The sequence below is a fragment of the Halictus rubicundus genome, unplaced genomic scaffold (assembly GCF_050948215.1).
Source record: "Halictus rubicundus isolate RS-2024b unplaced genomic scaffold, iyHalRubi1_principal scaffold1112, whole genome shotgun sequence".
Classification (NCBI taxonomy): domain Eukaryota; kingdom Metazoa; phylum Arthropoda; class Insecta; order Hymenoptera; family Halictidae; genus Halictus; species Halictus rubicundus.
This window is the reverse complement of record NW_027489653.1, coordinates 15,001-30,577: the sequence shown is the minus strand read 5'-3', so window position 1 is coordinate 30,577 and position 15,577 is coordinate 15,001. Positions and strand designations below refer to the sequence as shown.

The 15,577-nt window shown below is 38.4% G+C and overlaps 1 non-coding gene across 1 annotated transcript in view; it reads left to right on the top strand.

Annotated features, from left to right (window-relative positions):
- Window positions 1–15,304: 15,304 nt before the first annotated feature.
- LOC143364886 (small subunit ribosomal RNA) overlaps window positions 15,305–15,577 on the top strand; it is a 1,919-nt gene continuing 1,646 nt past the window's right edge. The window contains exon 1 of the ribosomal RNA XR_013084343.1: window positions 15,305–15,577. This exon is cut by the window's right edge and continues 1,646 nt beyond it. This is a non-coding gene — a ribosomal RNA (small subunit ribosomal RNA).

The window sequence follows — 15,577 nt, the reverse complement described above, 5'->3', positions numbered from 1 at the left end:
TTTCAAAGCAATACGCCGCTGGTACTTTGAAATATACTGCTCTTTTTATTATTTTTTTTTATTTTTTTTCAAAGCACTACGCCGCTGGTACTTTGAAATATACTGTTCCTTTCAATATTTTTTTTTTATTTTTTTTTCAAAGCACTACGCCGCTGGTACTTTGAAAATGCGTACGAATTTCAAAGCAATACGCCGCTGGTACTTTGAAATATACTGTTCCTTTCAATATTTTTTTTTTATTTTTTTTTCAAAGCACTACGCCGCTGGTACTTTGAAAATGCGTACGAATTTCAAAGCAATACGCCGCTGGTACTTTGAAATATACTGTTCCTTTCAATATTTTTTTTTATTTTTTTTTCAAAGCACTACGCCGCTGGTACTTTGAAAATGCGTACGAATTTCAAAGCAATACGCCGCTGGTACTTTGAAATATACTGTTCCTTTCAATATTTTTTTTATTTTTTTTCAAAGCACTACGCCGCTGGTGCTTTGAAATATACTGCTCTTTTTATTATTTTTTTTTATTTTTTTTCAAAGCACTACGCCGCTGCTACTTTGACAATGCGTATGAATTTCAAAACAATACGCCGCTGGTACTTTGAAGTATACTGATCCTTTTATTATTTTTTTTATTTTTTTTTTTCAAAACACTACGCCGCTGGTACCCGTGAACCTGGTAGAACAGAATGTAGTACGATCGGGTGTCACTCGGATCGCTAATAACTCGGTAAACACGCTTCCTAGTCGTTTGTCATCGCGATACATGCTATCGTAGAGAAAAAAAAAGATAGGGACAGAAGGAATCTCGTCAATCCAACGCTGCGGTACGCATAGACCTTCGGGGATACACTAACTAACAATACGGAGCATCATTTCCAACCGCCGTTTACCCGTGCAATTTGTAGAACAGAATGTAGTACGGCCGGGTGTCACTCGGATCGCTAATAACTCGGTAAACACGCTTCCTAGTCGTTTGTCATCGCGATACATGCTATCGTAGAGAAAAAAAAAGATAGAGACAGAAGGAATCTCGTCAATCCAACGCTGCGGTACGCATAGACCTTCGGGGATACACTAACTAACAATACGGAGCATCATTTCCAACCGCCGTTTACCCGTGCAATTTGTAGAACAGAATGTAGTACGGCCGGGTGTCACCCTACTCAAGTCCATTATTTGCTAATAACTCGATAAATAATAATTGTAGCGAGTTTGGTGTTATGATATATATTGTTAGAAACCGTCTATATTACAGTGATATCACGTCGAAAATCGTCTAGGACCGATAGGGAAAAAGTTTCCTCTTGGCGGTGGGACTTAGAAAAATTTTCGTCGAACGTCCGACGGAGTAGCACATCCGTCCATTATTTGCTAATAACTCGATAAATAATAATTGTAGCGAGTTTGGTGTTATGATATATATTGTTAGAAACCGTCTATATTACAGTGATATCACGTCGAAAATCGTCTAGGACCGATACGGAAAAAGTTTCCTCTTGGCGGTGGGACTTAGAAAAATTTCCAGAGTTTTGTCGACGGAGTAGCACATCCGTCCATTATTTGCTAATAACTCGATAAATAATAATTGTAGCGAGTTTGGTGTTATGATATATATTGTTAGAAACCGTCTATATTACAGTGATATCACGTCGAAAATCGTCTAGGACCGATAGGGAAAAAGTTTCCTCTTGGCGGTGGGACTTAGAAAAATTTTCGTCGAACGTCCGACGGAGTAGCACATCCGTCCATTATTTGCTAATAACTCGATAAATAATAATTGTAGCGAGTTTGGTGTTATGATATATATTGTTAGAAACCGTCTATATTACAGTGATATCACGTCGAAAATCGTCTAGGACCGATAGGGAAAAAGTTTCCTCTTGGCGGTGGGACTTAGAAAAATTTTCGTCGAACGTCCGACGGAGTAGCACATCCGTCCATTATTTGCTAATAACTCGATAAATAATAATTGTAGCGAGTTTGGTGTTATGATATATATTGTTAGAAACCGTCTATATTACAGTGATATCACGTCGAAAATCGTCTAGGACCGATACGGAAAAAGTTTCCTCTTAGCGGTGGGACTTAGAAAAATTTCCAGAGTTTTGTCGACGGAGTAGCACATCCGTCCATTATTTGCTAATAACTCGATAAATAATAATTGTAGCGAGTTTGGTGTTATGATACATATTGTTAGAAACCGTCTATATTACAGTGATATCACGTCGAAAATCGTCTAGGACCGATACGGAAAAAGTTTCCTCTTAGCGGTGGGACTTAGAAAAATTTTCGTCGAACGTCCGACGGAGTAGCACATCCGTCCATTATTTGCTAATAACTCGATAAATAATAATTGTAGCGAGTTTGGTGTTATGATATATATTGTTAGAAACCGTCTATATTACAGTGATATCACGTCGAAAATCGTCTAGGACCGATACGGAAAAAGTTTCCTCTTGGCGGTGGGACTTAGAAAAATTTTCGTCGAACGTCCGACGGAGTAGCACATCCGTCCATTATTTGCTAATAACTCGATAAATAATAATTGTAGCGAGTTTGGTGTTATGATATATATTGTTAGAAACCGTCTATATTACAGTGATATCACGTCGAAAATCGTCTAGGACCGATACGGAAAAAGTTTCCTCTTAGCGGTGGGACTTAGAAAAATTTTCGTCGAACGTCCGACGGAGTAGCACATCCGTCCATTATTTGCTAATAACTCGATAAATAATAATTGTAGCGAGTTTGGTGTTATGATATATATTGTTAGAAACCGTCTATATTACAGTGATATCACGTCGAAAATCGTCTAGGACCGATACGGAAAAAGTTTCCTCTTAGCGGTGGGACTTAGAAAAATTTCCAGAGTTTTGTCGACGGAGTAGCACATCCGTCCATTATTTGCTAATAACTCGATAAATAATAATTGTAGCGAGTTTGGTGTTATGATATATATTGTTAGAAACCGTCTATATTACAGTGATATCACGTCGAAAATCGTCTAGGACCGATAGGGAAAAAGTTTCCTCTTGGCGGTGGGACTTAGAAAAATTTTCGTCGAACGTCCGACGGAGTAGCACATCCGTCCATTATTTGCTAATAACTCGATAAATAATAATTGTAGCGAGTTTGGTGTTATGATATATATTGTTAGAAACCGTCTATATTACAGTGATATCACGTCGAAAATCGTCTAGGACCGATACGGAAAAAGTTTCCTCTTGGCGGTGGGACTTAGAAAAATTTTCGTCGAACGTCCGACGGAGTAGCACATCCGTCCATTATTTGCTAATAACTCGATAAATAATAATTGTAGCGAGTTTGGTGTTATGATATATATTGTTAGAAACCGTCTATATTACAGTGATATCACGTCGAAAATCGTCTAGGACCGATACGGAAAAAGTTTCCTCTTAGCGGTGGGACTTAGAAAAATTTCCAGAGTTTTGTCGACGGAGTAGCACATCCGTCCATTATTTGCTAATAACTCGATGAATAATAATTGTAGCGAGTTTGGTGTTATGATATATATTGTTAGAAACCGTCTATATTACAGTGATATCACGTCGAAAATCGTCTAGGACCGATAGGGAAAAAGTTTCCTCTTGGCGGTGGGACTTAGAAAAATTTTCGTCGAACGTCCGACGGAGTAGCACATCCGTCCATTATTTGCTAATAACTCGATAAATAATAATTGTAGCGAGTTTGGTGTTATGATATATATTGTTAGAAACCGTCTATATTACAGTGATATCACGTCGAAAATCGTCTAGGACCGATACGGAAAAAGTTTCCTCTTAGCGGTGGGACTTAGAAAAATTTCCAGAGTTTTGTCGACGGAGTAGCACATCCGTCCATTATTTGCTAATAACTCGATAAATAATAATTGTAGCGAGTTTGGTGTTATGATATATATTGTTAGAAACCGTCTATATTACAGTGATATCACGTCGAAAATCGTCTAGGACCGATAGGGAAAAAGTTTCCTCTTGGCGGTGGGACTTAGAAAAATTTCCAGAGTTTTGTCGACGGAGTAGCACATCCGTCCATTATTTGCTAATAACTCGATAAATAATAATTGTAGCGAGTTTGGTGTTATGATACATATTGTTAGAAACCGTCTATATTACAGTGATATCACGTCGAAAATCGTCTAGGACCGATACGGAAAAAGTTTCCTCTTAGCGGTGGGACTTAGAAAAATTTTCGTCGAACGTCCGACGGAGTAGCACATCCGTCCATTATTTGCTAATAACTCGATAAATAATAATTGTAGCGAGTTTGGTGTTATGATATATATTGTTAGAAACCGTCTATATTACAGTGATATCACGTCGAAAATCGTCTAGGACCGATACGGAAAAAGTTTCCTCTTGGCGGTGGGACTTAGAAAAATTTTCGTCGAACGTCCGACGGAGTAGCACATCCGTCCATTATTTGCTAATAACTCGATAAATAATAATTGTAGCGAGTTTGGTGTTATGATATATATTGTTAGAAACCGTCTATATTACAGTGATATCACGTCGAAAATCGTCTAGGACCGATAGGGAAAAAGTTTCCTCTTGGCGGTGGGACTTAGAAAAATTTTCGTCGAACGTCCGACGGAGTAGCACATCCGTCCATTATTTGCTAATAACTCGATAAATAATAATTGTAGCGAGTTTGGTGTTATGATATATATTGTTAGAAACCGTCTATATTACAGTGATATCACGTCGAAAATCGTCTAGGACCGATAGGGAAAAAGTTTCCTCTTGGCGGTGGGACTTAGAAAAATTTCCAGAGTTTTGTCGACGGAGTAGCACATCCGTCCATTATTTGCTAATAACTCGATAAATAATAATTGTAGCGAGTTTGGTGTTATGATATATATTGTTAGAAACCGTCTATATTACAGTGATATCACGTCGAAAATCGTCTAGGACCGATAGGGAAAAAGTTTCCTCTTGGCGGTGGGACTTAGAAAAATTTTCGTCGAACGTCCGACGGAGTAGCACATCCGTCCATTATTTGCTAATAACTCGATAAATAATAATTGTAGCGAGTTTGGTGTTATGATATATATTGTTAGAAACCGTCTATATTACAGTGATATCACGTCGAAAATCGTCTAGGACCGATACGGAAAAAGTTTCCTCTTGGCGGTGGGACTTAGAAAAATTTTCGTCGAACGTCCGACGGAGTAGCACATCCGTCCATTATTTGCTAATAACTCGATAAATAATAATTGTAGCGAGTTTGGTGTTATGATATATATTGTTAGAAACCGTCTATATTACAGTGATATCACGTCGAAAATCGTCTAGGACCGATACGGAAAAAGTTTCCTCTTAGCGGTGGGACTTAGAAAAATTTCCAGAGTTTTGTCGACGGAGTAGCACATCCGTCCATTATTTGCTAATAACTCGATAAATAATAATTGTAGCGAGTTTGGTGTTATGATACATATTGTTAGAAACCGTCTATATTACAGTGATATCACGTCGAAAATCGTCTAGGACCGATAGGGAAAAAGTTTCCTCTTGGCGGTGGGACTTAGAAAAATTTTCGTCGAACGTCCGACGGAGTAGCACATCCGTCCATTATTTGCTAATAACTCGATAAATAATAATTGTAGCGAGTTTGGTGTTATGATATATATTGTTAGAAACCGTCTATATTACAGTGATATCACGTCGAAAATCGTCTAGGACCGATACGGAAAAAGTTTCCTCTTGGCGGTGGGACTTAGAAAAATTTTCGTCGAACGTCCGACGGAGTAGCACATCCGTCCATTATTTGCTAATAACTCGATAAATAATAATTGTAGCGAGTTTGGTGTTATGATATATATTGTTAGAAACCGTCTATATTACAGTGATATCACGTCGAAAATCGTCTAGGACCGATAGGGAAAAAGTTTCCTCTTGGCGGTGGGACTTAGAAAAATTTTCGTCGAACGTCCGACGGAGTAGCACATCCGTCCATTATTTGCTAATAACTCGATAAATAATAATTGTAGCGAGTTTGGTGTTATGATATATATTGTTAGAAACCGTCTATATTACAGTGATATCACGTCGAAAATCGTCTAGGACCGATAGGGAAAAAGTTTCCTCTTGGCGGTGGGACTTAGAAAAATTTCCAGAGTTTTGTCGACGGAGTAGCACATCCGTCCATTATTTGCTAATAACTCGATAAATAATAATTGTAGCGAGTTTGGTGTTATGATATATATTGTTAGAAACCGTCTATATTACAGTGATATCACGTCGAAAATCGTCTAGGACCGATAGGGAAAAAGTTTCCTCTTGGCGGTGGGACTTAGAAAAATTTTCGTCGAACGTCCGACGGAGTAGCACATCCGTCCATTATTTGCTAATAACTCGATAAATAATAATTGTAGCGAGTTTGGTGTTATGATATATATTGTTAGAAACCGTCTATATTACAGTGATATCACGTCGAAAATCGTCTAGGACCGATACGGAAAAAGTTTCCTCTTGGCGGTGGGACTTAGAAAAATTTTCGTCGAACGTCCGACGGAGTAGCACATCCGTCCATTATTTGCTAATAACTCGATAAATAATAATTGTAGCGAGTTTGGTGTTATGATATATATTGTTAGAAACCGTCTATATTACAGTGATATCACGTCGAAAATCGTCTAGGACCGATACGGAAAAAGTTTCCTCTTAGCGGTGGGACTTAGAAAAATTTCCAGAGTTTTGTCGACGGAGTAGCACATCCGTCCATTATTTGCTAATAACTCGATAAATAATAATTGTAGCGAGTTTGGTGTTATGATATATATTGTTAGAAACCGTCTATATTACAGTGATATCACGTCGAAAATCGTCTAGGACCGATAGGGAAAAAGTTTCCTCTTGGCGGTGGGACTTAGAAAAATTTCCAGAGTTTTGTCGACGGAGTAGCACATCCGTCCATTATTTGCTAATAACTCGATAAATAATAATTGTAGCGAGTTTGGTGTTATGATATATATTGTTAGAAACCGTCTATATTACAGTGATATCACGTCGAAAATCGTCTAGGACCGATAGGGAAAAAGTTTCCTCTTGGCGGTGGGACTTAGAAAAATTTTCGTCGAACGTCCGACGGAGTAGCACATCCGTCCATTATTTGCTAATAACTCGATAAATAATAATTGTAGCGAGTTTGGTGTTATGATATATATTGTTAGAAACCGTCTATATTACAGTGATATCACGTCGAAAATCGTCTAGGACCGATACGGAAAAAGTTTCCTCTTAGCGGTGGGACTTAGAAAAATTTCCAGAGTTTTGTCGACGGAGTAGCACATCCGTCCATTATTTGCTAATAACTCGATAAATAATAATTGTAGCGAGTTTGGTGTTATGATACATATTGTTAGAAACCGTCTATATTACAGTGATATCACGTCGAAAATCGTCTAGGACCGATAGGGAAAAAGTTTCCTCTTGGCGGTGGGACTTAGAAAAATTTTCGTCGAACGTCCGACGGAGTAGCACATCCGTCCATTATTTGCTAATAACTCGATAAATAATAATTGTAGCGAGTTTGGTGTTATGATATATATTGTTAGAAACCGTCTATATTACAGTGATATCACGTCGAAAATCGTCTAGGACCGATACGGAAAAAGTTTCCTCTTGGCGGTGGGACTTAGAAAAATTTTCGTCGAACGTCCGACGGAGTAGCACATCCGTCCATTATTTGCTAATAACTCGATAAATAATAATTGTAGCGAGTTTGGTGTTATGATATATATTGTTAGAAACCGTCTATATTACAGTGATATCACGTCGAAAATCGTCTAGGACCGATAGGGAAAAAGTTTCCTCTTGGCGGTGGGACTTAGAAAAATTTTCGTCGAACGTCCGACGGAGTAGCACATCCGTCCATTATTTGCTAATAACTCGATAAATAATAATTGTAGCGAGTTTGGTGTTATGATATATATTGTTAGAAACCGTCTATATTACAGTGATATCACGTCGAAAATCGTCTAGGACCGATAGGGAAAAAGTTTCCTCTTGGCGGTGGGACTTAGAAAAATTTCCAGAGTTTTGTCGACGGAGTAGCACATCCGTCCATTATTTGCTAATAACTCGATAAATAATAATTGTAGCGAGTTTGGTGTTATGATATATATTGTTAGAAACCGTCTATATTACAGTGATATCACGTCGAAAATCGTCTAGGACCGATAGGGAAAAAGTTTCCTCTTGGCGGTGGGACTTAGAAAAATTTTCGTCGAACGTCCGACGGAGTAGCACATCCGTCCATTATTTGCTAATAACTCGATAAATAATAATTGTAGCGAGTTTGGTGTTATGATATATATTGTTAGAAACCGTCTATATTACAGTGATATCACGTCGAAAATCGTCTAGGACCGATACGGAAAAAGTTTCCTCTTGGCGGTGGGACTTAGAAAAATTTTCGTCGAACGTCCGACGGAGTAGCACATCCGTCCATTATTTGCTAATAACTCGATAAATAATAATTGTAGCGAGTTTGGTGTTATGATATATATTGTTAGAAACCGTCTATATTACAGTGATATCACGTCGAAAATCGTCTAGGACCGATACGGAAAAAGTTTCCTCTTAGCGGTGGGACTTAGAAAAATTTCCAGAGTTTTGTCGACGGAGTAGCACATCCGTCCATTATTTGCTAATAACTCGATAAATAATAATTGTAGCGAGTTTGGTGTTATGATATATATTGTTAGAAACCGTCTATATTACAGTGATATCACGTCGAAAATCGTCTAGGACCGATACGGAAAAAGTTTCCTCTTGGCGGTGGGACTTAGAAAAATTTTCGTCGAACGTCCGACGGAGTAGCACATCCGTCCATTATTTGCTAATAACTCGATAAATAATAATTGTAGCGAGTTTGGTGTTATGATATATATTGTTAGAAACCGTCTATATTACAGTGATATCACGTCGAAAATCGTCTAGGACCGATACGGAAAAAGTTTCCTCTTAGCGGTGGGACTTAGAAAAATTTCCAGAGTTTTGTCGACGGAGTAGCACATCCGTCCATTATTTGCTAATAACTCGATAAATAATAATTGTAGCGAGTTTGGTGTTATGATATATATTGTTAGAAACCGTCTATATTACAGTGATATCACGTCGAAAATCGTCTAGGACCGATAGGGAAAAAGTTTCCTCTTGGCGGTGGGACTTAGAAAAATTTCCAGAGTTTTGTCGACGGAGTAGCACATCCGTCCATTATTTGCTAATAACTCGATAAATAATAATTGTAGCGAGTTTGGTGTTATGATATATATTGTTAGAAACCGTCTATATTACAGTGATATCACGTCGAAAATCGTCTAGGACCGATAGGGAAAAAGTTTCCTCTTGGCGGTGGGACTTAGAAAAATTTTCGTCGAACGTCCGACGGAGTAGCACATCCGTCCATTATTTGCTAATAACTCGATAAATAATAATTGTAGCGAGTTTGGTGTTATGATATATATTGTTAGAAACCGTCTATATTACAGTGATATCACGTCGAAAATCGTCTAGGACCGATACGGAAAAAGTTTCCTCTTAGCGGTGGGACTTAGAAAAATTTCCAGAGTTTTGTCGACGGAGTAGCACATCCGTCCATTATTTGCTAATAACTCGATGAATAATAATTGTAGCGAGTTTGGTGTTATGATATATATTGTTAGAAACCGTCTATATTACAGTGATATCACGTCGAAAATCGTCTAGGACCGATAGGGAAAAAGTTTCCTCTTGGCGGTGGGACTTAGAAAAATTTTCGTCGAACGTCCGACGGAGTAGCACATCCGTCCATTATTTGCTAATAACTCGAAGAATAATAATTGTAGCGAGTTTGGTGTTATGATATATATTGTTAGAAACCGTCTATATTACAGTGATATCACGTCGAAAATCGTCTAGGACCGATAGGGAAAAAGTTTCCTCTTGGCGGTGGGACTTAGAAAAATTTTCGTCGAACGTCCGACGGAGTAGCACATCCGTCCATTATTTGCTAATAACTCGATAAATAATAATTGTAGCGAGTTTGGTGTTATGATATATATTGTTAGAAACCGTCTATATTACAGTGATATCACGTCGAAAATCGTCTAGGACCGATACGGAAAAAGTTTCCTCTTAGCGGTGGGACTTAGAAAAATTTCCAGAGTTTTGTCGACGGAGTAGCACATCCGTCCATTATTTGCTAATAACTCGATGAATAATAATTGTAGCGAGTTTGGTGTTATGATATATATTGTTAGAAACCGTCTATATTACAGTGATATCACGTCGAAAATCGTCTAGGACCGATAGGGAAAAAGTTTCCTCTTGGCGGTGGGACTTAGAAAAATTTTCGTCGAACGTCCGACGGAGTAGCACATCCGTCCATTATTTGCTAATAACTCGATAAATAATAATTGTAGCGAGTTTGGTGTTATGATATATATTGTTAGAAACCGTCTATATTACAGTGATATCACGTCGAAAATCGTCTAGGACCGATACGGAAAAAGTTTCCTCTTAGCGGTGGGACTTAGAAAAATTTCCAGAGTTTTGTCGACGGAGTAGCACATCCGTCCATTATTTGCTAATAACTCGATAAATAATAATTGTAGCGAGTTTGGTGTTATGATATATATTGTTAGAAACCGTCTATATTACAGTGATATCACGTCGAAAATCGTCTAGGACCGATAGGGAAAAAGTTTCCTCTTGGCGGTGGGACTTAGAAAAATTTCCAGAGTTTTGTCGACGGAGTAGCACATCCGTCCATTATTTGCTAATAACTCGATAAATAATAATTGTAGCGAGTTTGGTGTTATGATATATATTGTTAGAAACCGTCTATATTACAGTGATATCACGTCGAAAATCGTCTAGGACCGATAGGGAAAAAGTTTCCTCTTGGCGGTGGGACTTAGAAAAATTTTCGTCGAACGTCCGACGGAGTAGCACATCCGTCCATTATTTGCTAATAACTCGATAAATAATAATTGTAGCGAGTTTGGTGTTATGATATATATTGTTAGAAACCGTCTATATTACAGTGATATCACGTCGAAAATCGTCTACGACCGATACGGAAAAAGTTTCCTCTTAGCGGTGGGACTTAGAAAAATTTCCAGAGTTTTGTCGACGGAGTAGCACATCCGTCCATTATTTGCTAATAACTCGATAAATAATAATTGTAGCGAGTTTGGTGTTATGATACATATTGTTAGAAACCGTCTATATTACAGTGATATCACGTCGAAAATCGTCTAGGACCGATACGGAAAAAGTTTCCTCTTAGCGGTGGGACTTAGAAAAATTTTCGTCGAACGTCCGACGGAGTAGCACATCCGTCCATTATTTGCTAATAACTCGATAAATAATAATTGTAGCGAGTTTGGTGTTATGATATATATTGTTAGAAACCGTCTATATTACAGTGATATCACGTCGAAAATCGTCTAGGACCGATACGGAAAAAGTTTCCTCTTGGCGGTGGGACTTAGAAAAATTTCCAGAGTTTTGTCGACGGAGTAGCACATCCGTCCATTATTTGCTAATAACTCGATAAATAATAATTGTAGCGAGTTTGGTGTTATGATATATATTGTTAGAAACCGTCTATATTACAGTGATATCACGTCGAAAATCGTCTAGGACCGATAGGGAAAAAGTTTCCTCTTGGCGGTGGGACTTAGAAAAATTTTCGTCGAACGTCCGACGGAGTAGCACATCCGTCCATTATTTGCTAATAACTCGATAAATAATAATTGTAGCGAGTTTGGTGTTATGATATATATTGTTAGAAACCGTCTATATTACAGTGATATCACGTCGAAAATCGTCTAGGACCGATACGGAAAAAGTTTCCTCTTAGCGGTGGGACTTAGAAAAATTTTCGTCGAACGTCCGACGGAGTAGCACATCCGTCCATTATTTGCTAATAACTCGATAAATAATAATTGTAGCGAGTTTGGTGTTATGATATATATTGTTAGAAACCGTCTATATTACAGTGATATCACGTCGAAAATCGTCTAGGACCGATACGGAAAAAGTTTCCTCTTAGCGGTGGGACTTAGAAAAATTTCCAGAGTTTTGTCGACGGAGTAGCACATCCGTCCATTATTTGCTAATAACTCGATAAATAATAATTGTAGCGAGTTTGGTGTTATGATATATATTGTTAGAAACCGTCTATATTACAGTGATATCACGTCGAAAATCGTCTAGGACCGATAGGGAAAAAGTTTCCTCTTGGCGGTGGGACTTAGAAAAATTTTCGTCGAACGTCCGACGGAGTAGCACATCCGTCCATTATTTGCTAATAACTCGATAAATAATAATTGTAGCGAGTTTGGTGTTATGATATATATTGTTAGAAACCGTCTATATTACAGTGATATCACGTCGAAAATCGTCTAGGACCGATACGGAAAAAGTTTCCTCTTGGCGGTGGGACTTAGAAAAATTTTCGTCGAACGTCCGACGGAGTAGCACATCCGTCCATTATTTGCTAATAACTCGATAAATAATAATTGTAGCGAGTTTGGTGTTATGATATATATTGTTAGAAACCGTCTATATTACAGTGATATCACGTCGAAAATCGTCTAGGACCGATACGGAAAAAGTTTCCTCTTGGCGGTGGGACTTAGAAAAATTTCCAGAGTTTTGTCGACGGAGTAGCACATCCGTCCATTATTTGCTAATAACTCGATAAATAATAATTGTAGCGAGTTTGGTGTTATGATATATATTGTTAGAAACCGTCTATATTACAGTGATATCACGTCGAAAATCGTCTAGGACCGATAGGGAAAAAGTTTCCTCTTGGCGGTGGGACTTAGAAAAATTTTCGTCGAACGTCCGACGGAGTAGCACATCCGTCCATTATTTGCTAATAACTCGATAAATAATAATTGTAGCGAGTTTGGTGTTATGATATATATTGTTAGAAACCGTCTATATTACAGTGATATCACGTCGAAAATCGTCTAGGACCGATACGGAAAAAGTTTCCTCTTAGCGGTGGGACTTAGAAAAATTTCCAGAGTTTTGTCGACGGAGTAGCACATCCGTCCATTATTTGCTAATAACTCGATGAATAATAATTGTAGCGAGTTTGGTGTTATGATATATATTGTTAGAAACCGTCTATATTACAGTGATATCACGTCGAAAATCGTCTAGGACCGATAGGGAAAAAGTTTCCTCTTGGCGGTGGGACTTAGAAAAATTTTCGTCGAACGTCCGACGGAGTAGCACATCCGTCCATTATTTGCTAATAACTCGAAGAATAATAATTGTAGCGAGTTTGGTGTTATGATATATATTGTTAGAAACCGTCTATATTACAGTGATATCACGTCGAAAATCGTCTAGGACCGATAGGGAAAAAGTTTCCTCTTGGCGGTGGGACTTAGAAAAATTTTCGTCGAACGTCCGACGGAGTAGCACATCCGTCCATTATTTGCTAATAACTCGATAAATAATAATTGTAGCGAGTTTGGTGTTATGATATATATTGTTAGAAACCGTCTATATTACAGTGATATCACGTCGAAAATCGTCTAGGACCGATACGGAAAAAGTTTCCTCTTAGCGGTGGGACTTAGAAAAATTTCCAGAGTTTTGTCGACGGAGTAGCACATCCGTCCATTATTTGCTAATAACTCGATGAATAATAATTGTAGCGAGTTTGGTGTTATGATATATATTGTTAGAAACCGTCTATATTACAGTGATATCACGTCGAAAATCGTCTAGGACCGATAGGGAAAAAGTTTCCTCTTGGCGGTGGGACTTAGAAAAATTTTCGTCGAACGTCCGACGGAGTAGCACATCCGTCCATTATTTGCTAATAACTCGATAAATAATAATTGTAGCGAGTTTGGTGTTATGATATATATTGTTAGAAACCGTCTATATTACAGTGATATCACGTCGAAAATCGTCTAGGACCGATACGGAAAAAGTTTCCTCTTAGCGGTGGGACTTAGAAAAATTTCCAGAGTTTTGTCGACGGAGTAGCACATCCGTCCATTATTTGCTAATAACTCGATAAATAATAATTGTAGCGAGTTTGGTGTTATGATATATATTGCTAGAAATCGTCTATATTACAGTGATATCACGTCGAAAATCGTCTAGGACCGATACTTAAAAATTTTCCTCTTATTTGTGGGACTTAGAAAAATTTTCAAAGTTCGGTGAATTATGAAAAGTTGGTTATTTTGTGTAAAATAATATAGAAATGTTAAAATTTATTATATTTTGTGAAAAAAATTTTTATACTTTTTTCGCTCTAAGTTCCAACAGCCCCGCCGGGAGGTCTGTTGCCGCGGCGGTTTGCGGCCATAAGCGCGCGTGCTATTGACCGCGCGGCGCCGGCGTCCCGGCCGGCCGTTCGGTATCTATAAGAGAGTCGACGGTTCGGTCGAGTCGGTCGGTGCAGCGCGCGTCTGTGGCTATTCTACGATCTCGGTCGAGAAGCAGTCATGGGCGCCTCGAGACTTCGGTCTTGACTGTTTCGTACCGTGCTTCGTATCGAATTATTCTCTACACAGCATTGCCACGGGTCGGTGTCCTAGACCGAATGGCCCTTATGTGGCGAGCCTTCCCTTAGTGGAGGTTGGTGACTTGTATTCACTTTTGTGTTTACTCGTACTAACTGAGCATCAACTCTTATGTCCGAGCGACTAAGGTATGAAAAAGAGAAAATAGAGTTAAAGAGAAAAAAAATTCTGTCTTTTAAAGACAGAATAAAGAGAAAAATTCGTTAAATAATAGAGGTGTCCTATTTCGTTTATGCCCAGCGCGAGCAGAAGAACACGGTTTCTCGCAGTCCAGCATGCGTCCTGTCCGCGCTTCCTCGGCACTTGTGTCGATTTTGTCCAGCGCAGTGGTTACGTGCTTCCGCGATCCATGTTTGGAACTATACGCGCCTCCACGATTAGGCAAACCATGTTATTATATGAAACGAATGTATGAAACTTGTTTCAATAAGATATTTATAAGAAAGTTGAAACAAGTAAAATATCTGAACAAGATAAGATATTTATAAGAAAGTCTTGTTCAAGATATACGTATAAAATTGAGAAACCGAGAACGCAGAGGAGGAGGAGGTATATTTGAAAAGGAATTTGTTCGAGGTTGAATATTTATAGAGAAGAGAAGATATATGTATCTCGTGCAAAAGGTTCTCTGAGAATTTGCACGAGTATAAAATATATATATGATTGGAAGAAAAAGTGTCGTCGACCTGTCTCGAAGAGAGCTGGCGGCGAAGACATTCGAAAAATTGTCGAAGCTCCCTGGTTGATCCTGCCAGTAGTCATATGCTTGTCTCAAAGATTAAGCCATGCATGTCTCAGTACATGCCGCATTAAGGTGAAACCGCGAATGGCTCATTAAATCAGTTATGGTTTCTTAGATCGTACCCACATTTACTTGGATAACTGTGGTAATTCTAGAGCTAATACATGCAAAACAGAGTTCCGACCAGAGATGGTAGGAACGCTTTTATTAGATCAAAACCAATCGGTGTCGGGCGTCTACGTTCGTTCATCGTTTGCTTTGGTGAC